Source organism: Lissotriton helveticus, chromosome 5_1 (genome assembly GCF_964261635.1).
Source record: "Lissotriton helveticus chromosome 5_1, aLisHel1.1, whole genome shotgun sequence".
Lineage (NCBI taxonomy): Eukaryota > Metazoa > Chordata > Amphibia > Caudata > Salamandridae > Lissotriton > Lissotriton helveticus.
Genome location: NC_136065.1, coordinates 1,821,373,494 through 1,821,388,450, shown reverse-complemented (window position 1 = coordinate 1,821,388,450; position 14,957 = coordinate 1,821,373,494).

Genomic DNA, 14,957 nt, shown 5'->3' with positions numbered 1-14,957 from the left:
ACCATATGTTGACAGGGTAGACATGGGCTTGCTCATGGCTACAGATGAGGGACAGGAGGAAGAGAGTGACCCTCTTCCAGACCTGCTTACTCAGAACCCTGATGATGGTTCAGTTGATGGTGTAGCCTTGGCAGGTAGCCTCATTGACCAACAGCAGCAGGACTGCAGACGAGTTCTACAGTCCTACAGACATATGTTTTCTCTGACTCCAAGTCAGACTACCTGGTGCACTCATGAAGTGGACACTGGGGACAGTCTGCCTGTTAAAAGTAAGATTTACCGGCAACCTGATCATGTCAGGGACTGTATCAGGGCAGAGGTCCAAAAGATGTTGGAGTTGGGAGTCATTGAGCCCTCAGAGAGCCCTTGGGCCAGTCCAGTAGTCCTGGTGCCTAAACCTCACACCCAAGATGGTAAGAGGGAGATGAGGTTTTGCGTGGATTACAGAGGCCTCAATGCTGTCACTAGGACAGATGCCCATCCAATACCAAGGTCTGAATTGGGGCGAGGGTTTAATTGGATTAATGAGGAGTTTTCCTATGAGTATAAACACCACAAAATAATGTCATGATTTTCGGCAGACTTCAGAAACCTGATTTATCGAGTAATATTGTTAATGGATGAATTTTCATTAAGAGTGCTAAAGCATATGAAGTTCTGTAATCTTTTACATTAATGAACTGATGTAGATGCAAACTAAGGCGTAATAGGTAACTTTGGTTTTCTCTGTATCTGTTATTACAGTGACCCCCTGACGAAGGGCAGACATCTGCCCGAAATGCATTGGGCTTTTTCAAATAAATATCACTGCTTTCAGACGAATTTGCATCATTCTTGTTTTTTGCGAGAGGTTTGGATGGCCCAGCATAAACAGCAGAAACTATGTAAATTGGCAAGCATCACTCAGCCTGTGGATGGATAAAAATGCTTTTGAATAAATTGGAATATAGCGGAAAAAGAAGGGATTAGATTGGATTACATGGATATATGCAAATGGAAGACATGACAGCCTACAGGGCAATCATAGCTGTGCATTTAGTTTGGACGAACCCTCGCCCCAATTCAGACAATATTATACATTTGGCACCATTGGGCATGGTACTTTACCAAATAGCACGCATTCAGTTTTGAAATATGACGAAATTATATTCAGGAACTTTTGTAGAAATTAGGTGTGCATCCCTACCCTTTGAAAAAATGACATCCAATACCAAGGGCAGATGAACTAATTGACAGATTGGCATCTGGCAAGTTTTTGAGTACATTTGACTTGACAGCTGGCTACTGGCAGATCAGACTAGCTGATGATGCAAAAGCCAAAACAGCATTTTCGCAGAGTTAGGTTGTATACCTGGGCCACCTTGTAGGTGGAGGTCAGGTTCAACCATTGGAGAGCAAGATCCAGACCATAAAGGACTGGACTGCTCCCACCACCCAGACACAGGTCAGAGCTTTCTTGTGCCTGACTGGGTACTACAGGGCATTTTGTCAAGGGGTATGGTTCCATAGTGACACCCCTTAATGACTTAACTTCCAAGAAAATGCCAAAGAAAGTTCAGCGGACAGTAAGCTGTCAAAAGGCATTTGATGACCTGAAGCAGGCCATGTGCAATGCTCCTATTCTGCAAAGTCCAGACTACTCCAAAGAATTCATTGTTCAAACATATGCTTCTGAGTTGGGGGTAGGTGCTGTTCTTTCACAACTGAATAAAGATGGTCAAAACCAGCCTGTAGCTTTTATTAGCAGAAGGCTGACCCCTAGAGAGAAACGTTGGTCAGCTATTGAGAGGGAGGCCTTTGCAGTGGTTTGGGCACTGAAGAAGCAGAGGCCATACTTGTTTGGTACTCACTTCAGGTTTCAGACAGACCATAAGCCCCTCTTGTGGCTAAATCAGATGAAGGGTGAAAATCCCAAACTGCTTAGGTGGTCCATTTCCCTACATGGGATGGACTTTACAGTGGAACATAGACCTGGGACTGACCATGCCAATGCAGATGGACTCCCCAGATATATCCACTTAGAACATGAAGACTCAACTGGTCAAGGTTAGTTTAATGTCCCTGCGTTTGGGGGGGGGTTGTGTAGGAGAGTAGGGTCTGCTTCCTATGGTCACCCCCACTTTTCGCTGTGATTCTCTGTTTTTCGACTTTAGTGTGGCTGTGGGCCTGCTAATCAGACCCACAGCCCAGCTGTTCTCTCTCTAAATTAATACCATGTACTTTAGGTACATACCAGATTGGTTACTGGGTCACCCTTGTGAGCCCCTGTATGTTGTACCATAGGTACCCAGGGAATAGGTGCACCCTAGGCCTAGCAGGGGCTGAAGCATGTATTGTGTCACCCCTGGTTTGCCTTCCAAACTGACATCACAGGTCTGTTCACACAGCCTGGGTAAGGTGGTGTAATCACCCCTTGCTTAGATATAGTATACCTATATCTACCTTTACATATAGACACATATACACCTATAAGCCACAGGTTTTATGTGAGAGGGTGCCCTAACATGAGCTGAGCCCCTCTGCGGCTTTCGGAACCATCTCCTTATAGCTTTTCTATGATATAGCCATACCATATACTCTTAAGTGCATTATAATCCTCGCGGTTAATGCTAACTTTGGTTTGGCTTTATAAAAACATGTCGTGTAAGGTGTCAAAAACTTTGGAATACTACCCCCCCCCCGCCAATTCTGGCGGCGGGGGTAGCATTCCACCCTTCTAGAGGGAAAAGACATGTAAGTTACTGCTTTACCCGGTTAAAGTTAAAGAGAGCCTCAGCATCACAAAATGGATGCTGCTGCCACAGACACAAGTCTGACCTCCTGCTGCTGGACGAAATTCCAGCAGGGGAGGCCTGGACAATAGGTATCCTCCCTAGACAGGGGTTTTGTGTATTGGGGCAGAGAGGGCTGCATTCAGTGAATGCATCTAGACACTGCCTGGGGCACACAAGGTGCTCCATGCATAGCCCGGTTCAAACCAGTTGCTGGGGCACTCCAGTCCTAGCTCTGGCGCAAAACTGGACAAAGGGAAAGGGGTGTAACCGCCCCTTCTCAGGTCCACCCATAGGAGGGGCCTAGTCAGGTAATCCAGCCCCCATCCTTAGTATAAGTATAGGAGCTGTGTCCCCTGGACTTTACATTATCCTGGAACGAAACTTTGATACAGAACTCTTGGACCTTTGACATTCTATTCTGACTAGAAGATGGAAGACATCTCCCTTGTGGTCAAGGAGTGACCACCCTGTTCAAACAGGCACCAACAGCAACTTCGCCGGTCTGCCGTTTCAAGGCTCCCGTTGGAACCCGAAGACTCTGCAACTCAAAAACTAGTTTTCTGGACTTCCCTGACCCCGATCCACATCCACAGCAAAGCTGAGACCCATGGCGGACACGAGAGACGTGGGACAGGACATCTTGGATATACTGCATTTTGCTACCTGCATTCCTTTCCTGAAGCCTCAGTAAGTTGTGCATTGGGGTACAAGAAGCTCCAGCCCCGAGCATCATTTGAACCGAAGCTCAGCCCCCCACACTCCGCGAGTGTCCCGTGGGCCCCGCCTTTACTTTTGTGCTCGATGCGTCTTCCCGGTTCCTTGCCCGTTGGCTAGTGAGCCCCCTGAAGACGCCATATTGAATCTAACTTGCGATCCTTGTTGCTCCAGGCTTGCTCCAGCTTTCCTAAAAAGGAGAAGCACCACAGACCTTGCTGGTCTGCAACAGAGCCAATCTCGACATCCTGCGTGGGTTGCGGTTGCCAAGGCTTGTTGGGTCCAATCTGGATACCGACGCTGCAGTCATCTAGATCCATTGTGGGACAGCTCAAATCCAGCTCCTGGTCATCATCGATGCCTCCTGGACCTCGTGGCAGAAGAGACAAACTCACCTTCTTCACCTTAAAGCACCCGACATCGCCTGGTTCATTCCTGGTTCCTTCCTGGTCACTGGCTAGTGACCCACACTCTGTCCCCTCTGCTTTCAGGTTCTTCACACCTCTGATCCACCCTTGGATCCACCCGGACACTTTTCCTCTGGTCGCCTGCAGCACTTCTTTTCAGCTATCCACAGAAAACGGCGACGAAACCCGCCATCAAAAGACACCTATGCAACCGGCTTCCGTGGGTGAGGTAACACGAGTACTCTGATAGTCTCGAGGGTATTGGCCCTCTTAGTGTCTAAGTCTAAAAGGGTTCCGTCCTAGTCCATCCGGAAGTGTCCTTAAATCAATAAGGGTCGATTAGACTGGTACAAGGTGCCCACTAGAACTAGTGGACATCATATGCCAGGCTAACTTCTCACACTCTGAGCTCTGCTCCTATCTTTGAGCACCGCCTGTTGTGCTAGTCACCTTTTCTCCCGCCCTCTTCCTGTTGTCTATGTTGACCACTTCCCCGTCACAGGGGGGGAGGGAGCACACTGCCTTTCATGCCAGCACAGTTCATCCCATTACATCCTGGTAAATGCAGTAAGCTTACTTTCAAAGTTGCTGTAGTCTTTTACCAAAGTTGATGCAGGTAGTGCTGTTATCTCTAGACAAGTGTTTCTGGGTTTAGCCCGTCATCAGTAGAGAGCAAATAGTAGTAAGGAGTAGAGAAAAGTCATCAGGGGTTGCTGAAATGGTGAAACACACAAGATGATGGATGGAATGTTGCACAATGGCAAAACATTCACCCCCAGTCACAGATCTGGGTTTAATCCATCCTTAATTTGCTCACCAAGCCACCCCAGTTCAGACATGGCCATATGCAAATCAGTCTTGACCCTGTGCCTCATGGGAACAGTCCAGCCCGAACTGTCAAGCCATGTCTTCCCTGGACCGGAATCAAGCATCCTAGGACCGGTTTCTGGCTATCAGCCGTCTTCAGCCTTGATAGCTTGACTCCAATGGCTTAGTGAGCACGGGACCCACGTCTGGGCATACCCTTCCCACATAGGGTGAACAGCAAAACACACAAGATGATGGACGGAATGTTGCACAATGGCAAAACATTCACCCCCAGTCACAGATCTGGGTTTAATCCATCGTTATTTTGCTCACCAAGCCACCCCAGTTCAGACATGGCCATATACAAATCAGTCTTGACCCTGTGCCTCATGGGAACAGTCCAGCCCGAACTGCCAAGCCATGTCTTCCCTGGACCGGAATCAAGCATCCTAGGACCAGTTTCTGGCTATCAGCCGTCTTCAGCCAGGATAGCTTGACTCCAATAGCTTAGTGAGCACGGGACCCGCGTCTGGGCATACCCTTCCCAGCAAAACACACAAGATGATGGACGGAATGTTGCACAATGGATCTCTGTACTGGGGTGAATGTATGACATTGTTCTGCCTTCTGTCCATCTACTGTTATTTTTGCATGTGTTGCTGAAATGGTGTAACAATAGGTAGGGGAAAGAAATGGATCAGGTTATGATCCAATAGGGCTAAAGTTACCATTCAAGGAAAGGAGAATGGAAGGTCCAGCCACAGTCAGAGCCCCAGAAACAGTAAATAACAAGTCGACTGAGCTGTTCCTAAAGGAGAGAAGAGACGAAGAAAACGAAGAAAACGGTCACTGGGGTAGGGGGGATAGTGCTCAGTGGAGGACTACCCTGGGTATCCGATTTGTTGGATATAATGGCCTCACACACCCTTGCGAGTGTCATGCTTCATCATCGGGAGTGCTCCTCGTTGGGCAGGCGGTGCAATGTCCAACGGGCTCACCTCAAAGAGGGGCTCTTTAGCGGAGATCTTTTATCCAACTGCCTATGGGTGAAGTGTGGGTGAGGGGCCAGGAAAGAATGGATAGTGTGGGTGAGGATAAAATGTGGCACAAGGTACCGGAAAACAGTTTATTCTGGTGGTCCTCTGCCGCAAGTAAAAACAGAAGGTAGTCTGTAATCGCTGGAACTTAGGTTTCCAAGTCACGATACAGAACTAGCGTGCAACTAGTGTGGTCAACATGTTTCTCGCCTTAGTACATTGACTGCGATTCTTCAGGACCTAATAACTACTATCACAAAAACATGACCTATCAAAGTATCAGTTTAAATTAAAGTTCATCAGTTGTACTACCTGTTTGGCACTGCTCTTGCCTAAGGAAAGACAAAGAAGATCATTACCACAGGTAAGTGACAACAAGTGACCCTTTAGTGACCGTGAGCACACAGTGCTGGTGTGAAAATAGTGACATACTAGTGGAAATTTGTGACTAGTATGCAGTTAAAATCACATGTTAAAAACAACAAATTGGAGCAGCATTCTAAAACCCAAATGCAAACCCATGGGTATGGGTGTACTGTTACTCACCTAATGGTTAGAGTGTGAAGGTGTCAACAGTACCCGGTAGGTCTGACATCAAGGGGGAAACCATAGTGGTTTAAGGCTATGGAAGGAGCAATAAGAATAAATGATGTAGCAATAGACTCAATATCGAGTGGGTTAAAGAAACGCCTGCAGTGTGGTGATGGCGAAGACCCCATTCTCAATGATGGAAAGGTAGGATGAGTTACGTAAGATAGACATCTAGGGCGTATATAGGGTCTCGATTTGTGCTTAGATATTAACGTGCAGTGCACAGCAAGGTAAACAATAATCGGTGAGTTATGTCGCGGCACAGCTGAGGGTGTAGACATCTCTGCCTACAAGTGAAAGCTGGTAACTCTGTACCCGTGGTGTGTGCCCCAAACAAAACCTATGATTGGAAGGTGTAGCAACGCCTTGAGCCTCGTAAACAACTGAGGATTGGGTTGAAAGCAGTCACGTTATAAATATGGGCTGCCGGTAGTTCCTTACTTGCAATGGCGTGAACCAGGCTGCGTCCCAAGTAGTCTAGTTGACGCATGGCCCAGATGGTGCAAAACTTTGCTGCGTGTTAAGTTTACAGAAGCAAATATCGTATTAAAGCCAGGTCAGAAAGAGGTGCTAGGGGTTGCGCCTCGTGAACTATATACAATTTCAAAAGGGGAGCGAGTAACCCTCTTGAATGCGGGAACAGAAAAATAAAAATAAAAGTGCCGAGTCTCCTCGTGCAAGAGATATGGCGCCAGGGTAATAACTAGTTGTACACTTACTTTCATCTGCCTCACTATCCGGACCCGGTAGCGATGGGTAGGCACAGCGGGCACTGACTAAGGCAGATGTAAGTAAGGAACTACCGGCAGCCCATATTTATAACATGACTGCTTTCAACCCAATCCTCAGTTGTTTACGAGGCTCAAGGCGACGGCATGCCGGGCCATACTAAAACATCTAATAGGTGTAGCTACACCTTCCAATCATAGGTTTTGTTTGGGGCACACACCACAGGTACAGAGTTACCAGCTTTCACTTGTAGGCAGAGATGTCTACAGCCTCGGCTGTGCCGCGCCATAACTCACAGATTATTGTTTACCTTGCTGTGCACTGCACGTTAATATCTAAGCACAAATCGAGACCCTATATACGCCCTAGATGTCTATCTTACGTAACTCATCCTACCTTTCCATCATTGAGAATGGGGTCTTCGCCATCACCACACTGCAGGCGTTTCTTTAACCCACTCGATATTGAGTCTATTGCTACATCATTTATTCGTATTGCTCCTTTCATAGCCTTAAACCACTATGGTTTCCCCCTTGATGTCAGACCTACCGGGTACTGTTGACACCTTCACACTCTAACCATTAGGTGAGTAACAGTACACCCATACCCATGGGTTTGCATTTGGGTTTTAGAATGCTGCTCCAATTTGTTGTTTTTAACATGCATACTAGTCACAAATTTCCACTAGTATGTCACTATTTTCACACCAGCACTGTGTGCTCACGGTCACTAAAGGGTCACTTGTTGTCACTTACCTGTGGTAATGATCTTCTTTGTCTTTCCTTAGGCAAGAGCAGTGCCAAACAGGTAGTACAACTGATGAACTTTAATTTAAACTGATACTTTGATAGGTCATGTTTTTGTGATAGTAGTTGTTATTAGGTCCTGAAGAATCGCAGTCAATGTACTAAGGCGAGAAACATGTTGACCACACTAGTTGCACGCTAGTTCTGTATCGTGACTTGGAAACCTAAGTTCCAGCTATTACAGACTACCTTCTGTTTTTACTTGCGGCAGAGGACCACCAGAATAAACTGTTTTCCGGTACCTTGTGCCACATTTTATCCTCACCCACACTATCCATTCTTTCCTGTCCCCTCACCCAAACTTCACCCATAGGCAGTTGGATAAAAGATCTCCCCTAAAGAGCCCCTCTTTGAGGTGAGCCCGTTGGACATTGCACCGCCTGCCCAACGAGGAGCACTGCCGATGATGAAGCATGACACTTGCAAGGGTGTGTGAGGCCATTATATCCAACAAATCAGATACCCAGGGTAGTCCTCCACTGAGCACTATCCCCCCTACCCCAGTGACCGTTTTCTTCGTCTCTTCTCTCCTTTAGGAACAGCTCAGTCGACTTGTTATTTATTGCTGAAATGGTTCCCATGTCTTAACAGGTCACAGTACCTCTTCACAGGAACACAGGTGCATCCCAGGAGAGCTTGTCAGCTCATTGGCTCAAGGGAGCCTTTTGAACACAGGGGGGGAGGGAGCACACTGCCTCTCATCCCAGCACAGTTCACCCCATTGCATCCTGGTAAAAGCAGTACGCTTACTTTCAAAGTTGCTGTAGTCTTCCACCATAGTTGGTCTGCTCCTCTCTTCGAGAGCCGCCCGTTGTGCATGTTGCCTTTTACTCCCGCCCCCTTCCCGTTGTCTATGTTGACCACTTCCCCCGTCACTCCTCCTCTCCCTTTTCTCGAGTATGAAATGTTACTTTTTTTATTGGAGAAACACTGGTCTCTTGCCACCCCCACCCTCCCCAATCACACACATGTACAGCCTGCTGCCGGTCCTACCTTTGCTCATTGGAAGGGTTAACCTTCTGCACCCCCTGCACCCTTGTCTTTGGATGTCTCCTTGAGGGCAGAGTGGCTTTCCCTGCGTGGTGGACATACTTTTTTCACCGTGTCCAGGAGACCATGCTGACGTCAGCAACATGGAGGAGGCAAACACTCTCGGAGCCCAGAGATTAACTTCAGTGACTTTGTAGGGCTGCATGCACCGGTGCTGCGTGCCACGGGGATCCCCTCGCTCTACAGGAAGAGCCTCCAGCACAAGCTTGTGAACGAGGTGGGTCCGAGTCACTTGTTTTGAGGTGGTAATACCAGTCACTTTCTAGCATTTACCTCTTCTCATCAGACTAAACCTCTAACACCGATTTTTCATTTCCCATGTTCACTGTTTTTCTAACTTGCCCTCTCTTCACACACTCTAGTTACTTTGATCTACTTTTTAACCCCCTTTCACTCCAACATCACTTCTTTTCTGTATACTCCCGCTCTAAAGTCTCCCTTTTCATTTGGCCCCCTATTCGCCTTCATTCCTCTCCCTCCTTATCTTTTACCAGCTTCACCTCTTTTTCTCTTCGTCTCCCCTTCAGGGCCGGACTGGCCATAGTCGGCATCAGGTGTTTCCCCGGTGGGCCGCCAGGGTGAGGCCGGTTTTGAGCCCCTGGGGGTCGTTTTTGTTACCATGGGTCTGCAATATCGGCCCCCGGTAACAAAATCAGCCGAAACCTGTCCTTAGAAACAGCTCGGCTGCACCCGTTCAGCCCAACTAGAGAAGCCAGCCAAGCAGTTTGCCAGGGACTGTCTCAGTAGAGAAGTGTGGCTTAATGGTTAGAGCGGCAGACCCTGATGCAGTAGTCTGGCCGGGACCAGGGTTCAATTCCCGTCTCGGCGGGTCTCGGGCTCAATTTCCTCGGACCTGATAATTCTCGCCTCGGTGCCTATTCTAATCATGAGTCCCACTCTGCACCTCTGGGCAATAGCTTGCTTAATCTCTACAACAGCCCCAACAACGCTGAGGATGCCTGACTTCACCTTGGGGGTGCCCAGGAGTGGGCTCCTCACAGGGAAAGGCCAGGAAGGGTTCCTCGGCGGTATTCGTACAAGCGCCAAGATGCCTACGGGTAGTCGTGCGCTATACAAGTGCGTAATCATTTCATTTCAGTTCCCAGTCCGGCCCTGCTCCCCTTATCCGTTCTCCCCGCCTTTTCCCTTCTATCACCAACTGGCTGAACTCTCTTCCCTTGTACATCATTCCTTTTTTCACCACCACTACATCGTTCTTTGCATTCACAGCTCTCCACTTTCCCGCCCTCTCCATCGTGCTAAAAACACCCACTCCACTCTTCCTCTCTACCTGCTGTCTCCGGCTCATTCTGGCGGCATCCTCAACCCCCTTCTTCCATTCCTACTCACCCCACCAACGTCCCTCTCCATTCCACTTGCCTCCCCCTCGTCCTCATTGCAGAGCTCTGTACAGCATAATTTCTGTGTGTTCTCCCTCTGCCAACACTAACGACTGTGCTGCTGTAAATACTTATCCAAGCTGTCCACCCTCTGTGGTAATGGTGTCCCTTCCCGCAGGTGTGGCACGCATGGGTTATTCTTCACTTGTGACCAGGGATCACACTGTACCGATGAACGCTTTACGCGGGGGCAGGGTTGATTACATGGCCCAAGAGCTCTGCAGTTTGTGGCATCTTAGTTTTTTTGTGTGTACACAATGTGCACGTGGGCCTCCATCCACAACTCTCTCATAACAAGAGTTTGAAACACTTTATCTGATGTCAGGGGCGCACTTAAGGGAGGAACTAACAATTTGAATTGGGTTCAGGGCTATCTTCAGAACCCAAGGGAAAATTACTTGCAGGGGTCCTTTCACTCTTCTGGGACTCTGCATAATAAGGGACGTTCTTTTCTGAGCCCATATTAAGTCAATAAAGCACCACAGGCCACTGACATTGGTTTCAGCTACACATTTTTTACAGCGGTTTAGGGTTTTCCTGAAGGAGTTGTAACAGAATGGACGAAAAATTCATTTTAAACACATTGGGCCTGCAGACCAAGCAAACTTGGAAATTCGGGTTCTATTGTCAGGGACAATCAATGGCGCTATCTTACGGCCGGAAAGACTCTAGGTGTTGTATAGCGATATTTTACCTCTATGTGATTGTGGTGCTCCTAAGTTATTTGTATAAAACCAGCATATTAGTGGTATTTGTTGCTGAAACAAGCTGCAACCTATTTTTCATATGCTGGCCACTGGTATTGTATTTCAACATTTAATCCCTTTGGTATCTCAATATACAGGCCATGCTGACATTAGAAAGGCACGAGTGTCAGACTTAGAGCAGGAGGCACAGAAGGCCCCTGTTAACAGTCTTCAAATTGCCTCTGTAATGTTAGTACTTCCCTGTATGAGTGACTCAATTGCCAGCATTGCAATTGTGTTTGCAATTTCTGGACCAGGTATTGCTGCAAGTTCACATAGCGTATGAAAGCACTTCAACGTACGAGTTGAAGCTACCAATTAAACAAAAATACCACTTTAAATAAGTACTTCTCAATGCAATTCTATAATATGCCTATTAGTATCAAAGCTTCCACATTAAAGAACAGTAGATGTTGTAGCATCCAGGATAATGTACTGCATTAGCTAAAAACTTATAAGGTCCCAAAGATGAGACCTATTGGCTTTGCCAATCGGCCACGGCCCATGCGGGTAAGAACAGTAGGGCGGGCTGGGGGGTTTTCGACAGACGACGAGGGAATATTAATTATTTATTTAATTTTCCCTTGTGGTCGTCAGGGCCGGACTGGGAACCACAATCGGCCCTGGCAAAGTGCTTGGCCGACCCCCCACCCTCCCCACTTGGTGGGGGGGGCGGTGGAGATGCCACCGAGCTCTTTGCCGGGGCCGGTTTTCGGCCGATTTTGGTACAGGGCCGATTTTGCAGCTATGCTGCAAAAACGGCCCCCAGGGGCCCAAAACTGGCCCCCACCCGTGAGGCCCACCAGGGGATTGCCTGGTGCCAGCTATTGCCAGTCCGGCCCTGGTGGTCGTCTGTCGAATTCCCCCCCCAACCCGGCCCCACCACTCTTACCTTCACAGGCCGCTCCTGATGCCAATGCTTGTTTTCTGTTGATTTCCATGACATTGCCACAAACATTTCCAAAAAAGCTACAGAGTGTAACTTTACCATTACAAAGCTGCCCTGATTTGCAAATTTGGGGCACTTTTTTGCTATTTGATTCACAAATGGAGGCCACTTTTGTGACGGGCCTATTTTCTGTCCCAGTTCGACCCTAGGAAGAGGTGGAAGAGGCGTGGCGCAGTGGCCAGAGCGGCTGGCCCTGGAACACCTGGGCTCACTGTTCGATCTGCGGCGTCAGTGTGCAGGTTACCCCAGCACCATGTAACTCTGGCCAATAGCTCGCTTAATCTTCCCAACGGCCCCCAGCGCCTTGACACCCGTAGGGGGAATTGTTTGCGCTTTACAAATACCAGTATTTAATTTTCATTTAATTTCTAGTAAGGAGTCCCACTGGACAGGAAACCGAGAGGCTGCTACGAACTTTCACACGAGTTACATTAACTCAGTTATCAAGCTTGTGATTACATCTGTTCTAATGTGTTTGTTTTTCAAATAGTTTCAGAATCCATTAATAAATGTTGAACAAAAAAATATTTTTACTTATTTTTATTTTTCATATTAGTTCACTTCCAAAGGCAAAACACACATTCCTTTCATGTTACGAGTTCGTCTTCACGATCTTCAATAGGCAAAACACTTCACTGAAAATCTTTCATCCATATCCCCATTACAATTCGGGCTGCTCTAGCCGATCATCAGGGGTAACCACGACTAAAACAGAAAACCTGTTTTCTATCGAGCGTACCACAGGAATACCACGAAACAACCACGTGCCGAGTGCTGGTAACCCAGGCAATGCACACGGGCTCGAGGGCGTCCTGTCGCTCTGGGTGTATCCATACTGTCTGTATGCTGGTTTGTGTGTGTACTCTGCGAGCAGCTCGACATGGCATGCGGATGGCAGGGGGGGTAGATGTACATAACAGCCCCGTCGCGCTGCTTGTTGCCCTGCCCTGTCGTTATACCCCTCTCTCCCTCCCCGGTGCTTGTTTTCAGGTAGAAGAAGGTGGTTTAGCAGCCTACTCAGAAGTCTAGTCTCACAGTTGTGTGTTGTGGCTGAGGCCCAAACGCCCTGCTCTTCCTCCGACCGCCATATTCCTGCTGTGTTTAACTAACCCAGACATCGCCTGAACCTGCAACGCCTCCGGCTCTTCATTTGTAAAGGATTCTGGCGGGCCCGCTGATCCCGGCTGTGCGGAAATACCGCCCCCTTTCGAATCGGCACGTATTCTGGGTTTTCTAGGAAATACATTTTTCCGGAGGGAAGGCGGAGGTGTGGGTTGCAACACTGCAGTAACGTAAAAAAGTTCTTAAACATACCATGGAATAACAAGCATTTGCAATGCAATAGGTCTCGCATTAGGAATGTTTGAGCTATTGGTATTGTAAATGACACATTTTTTATTTATGTGTTTTTCAAAATAGCGAAATTAATAGCTTTGTCATTTACAATGCCAATAGTTATAACTTTCGCAAATGTGACACCTATAGCATTTGTAATGCAATATGTGTGTATTTACGCGACTTACATGTATTGATATTACAAATAACAATGGCTTTTAATTTTTTTTCAATAATTAATACTTAAATAAAAGTTATTGTAATTTATAATGGCGATAGCTTAAAGTTTTGTAAATAACTTTTGTGAAGATTTTAGTTCAGTGTATTTTATTGTGACGAAAATCCAAGAACAGAAGTGAAATAGTAACATCTTTTTGTTACACTTGTAATAAAGCTTGAAACATTGAGAGAACATATTTGAACCAGGTGTTGTTGAATGGTTGCACAGATTGATGCTGTGGCAGCGCTGATTGATGTGATTGCGAACGAGTGATGCTTTGGCGTTCAGTGATGCTGTGGTAGCGTATAGTGATGTTGTGGTGCCCCTGAGTGATGCTGTGGTGGTGCGGAGTGATGCTGTATGCTATGCTATGTTTTGTTTTGCTATCCTATGTTTTGTTTTGTTATGCTATGCTATGTTTTGCAATCCTATGCTTTGAATTGTTATGCTATGCTATGCTGTGTTTTGTTATGCTATGCTGTTTTGTTATGCTATGTTATGTTTTGCTATGCTATGCTTTGTTATGCTATTCTATGTTTTGTTATGCTATGCTATGTTTTGTTGTGTTTTATTATGCTATGCTTTGTTTTGCTATGCTATGTTTTGTTATGCTATGCTAGGTTTTGTTGTGTTTGGTATGCTATGTTTTGCTATGCTAGTATATGTTTTGTTTTGCTATGCTATGTTTTGTTGTGTTTTGTTAAGCTATGCTATGTTTTGTTGGGTTTAGCTATGTTTTGTTATGCTATGTGTCGTGTTTTGTTGTGCTCTGTTTTGTTATGTTATGCTCTGTTTTGTTATGCTATGCTCTGTTTTGTTTTCCTATCCTAGCCTTTGTTATGCTATGCTATGTTTAGTTTTGCTATCCTATGCTTTGTTTTGTTATGCTCTTCTATATTTTGTTGTGTTTTGTTATGCTATTCTAAGCTTAGTTTTGTTATGCTATGCTATGTTGTGTTGTGTTATGCTGTGCTATGTTTTGTTGTGTTTTGTTATGCTATGCTATGTGTTGCTATGCTTTGCAATGCTATGTTTTGTTATGTATGGTATACTATGTTTTGTTGTGTTTTGTTAAGCTATGCTATGTTTTGTTGTGTTCTGCTATGTTTTGTTATGCTATGTTTTGTTATGCTATGCTTTGTTTTATGTTATGTTATGCTATGTTTTGTTATGTTATGCTATGTTTTGTTCTGCTATACTTTGTTGTGTTTTGTTATGCTATGCTATGTTTTGCTATACTATGTTTTGTTTTGCTATGCTTTGTTATGTTATGCTATGCATTGTTTTGTTATGCTATGTTTTGTTATGCTATGCTATGTTTAGTTGTGTTTTGTTATGCTATGCTTTGTTTTGTTTTATTATGCTATGTTTTGTTTTGTTATGCTATGTTTT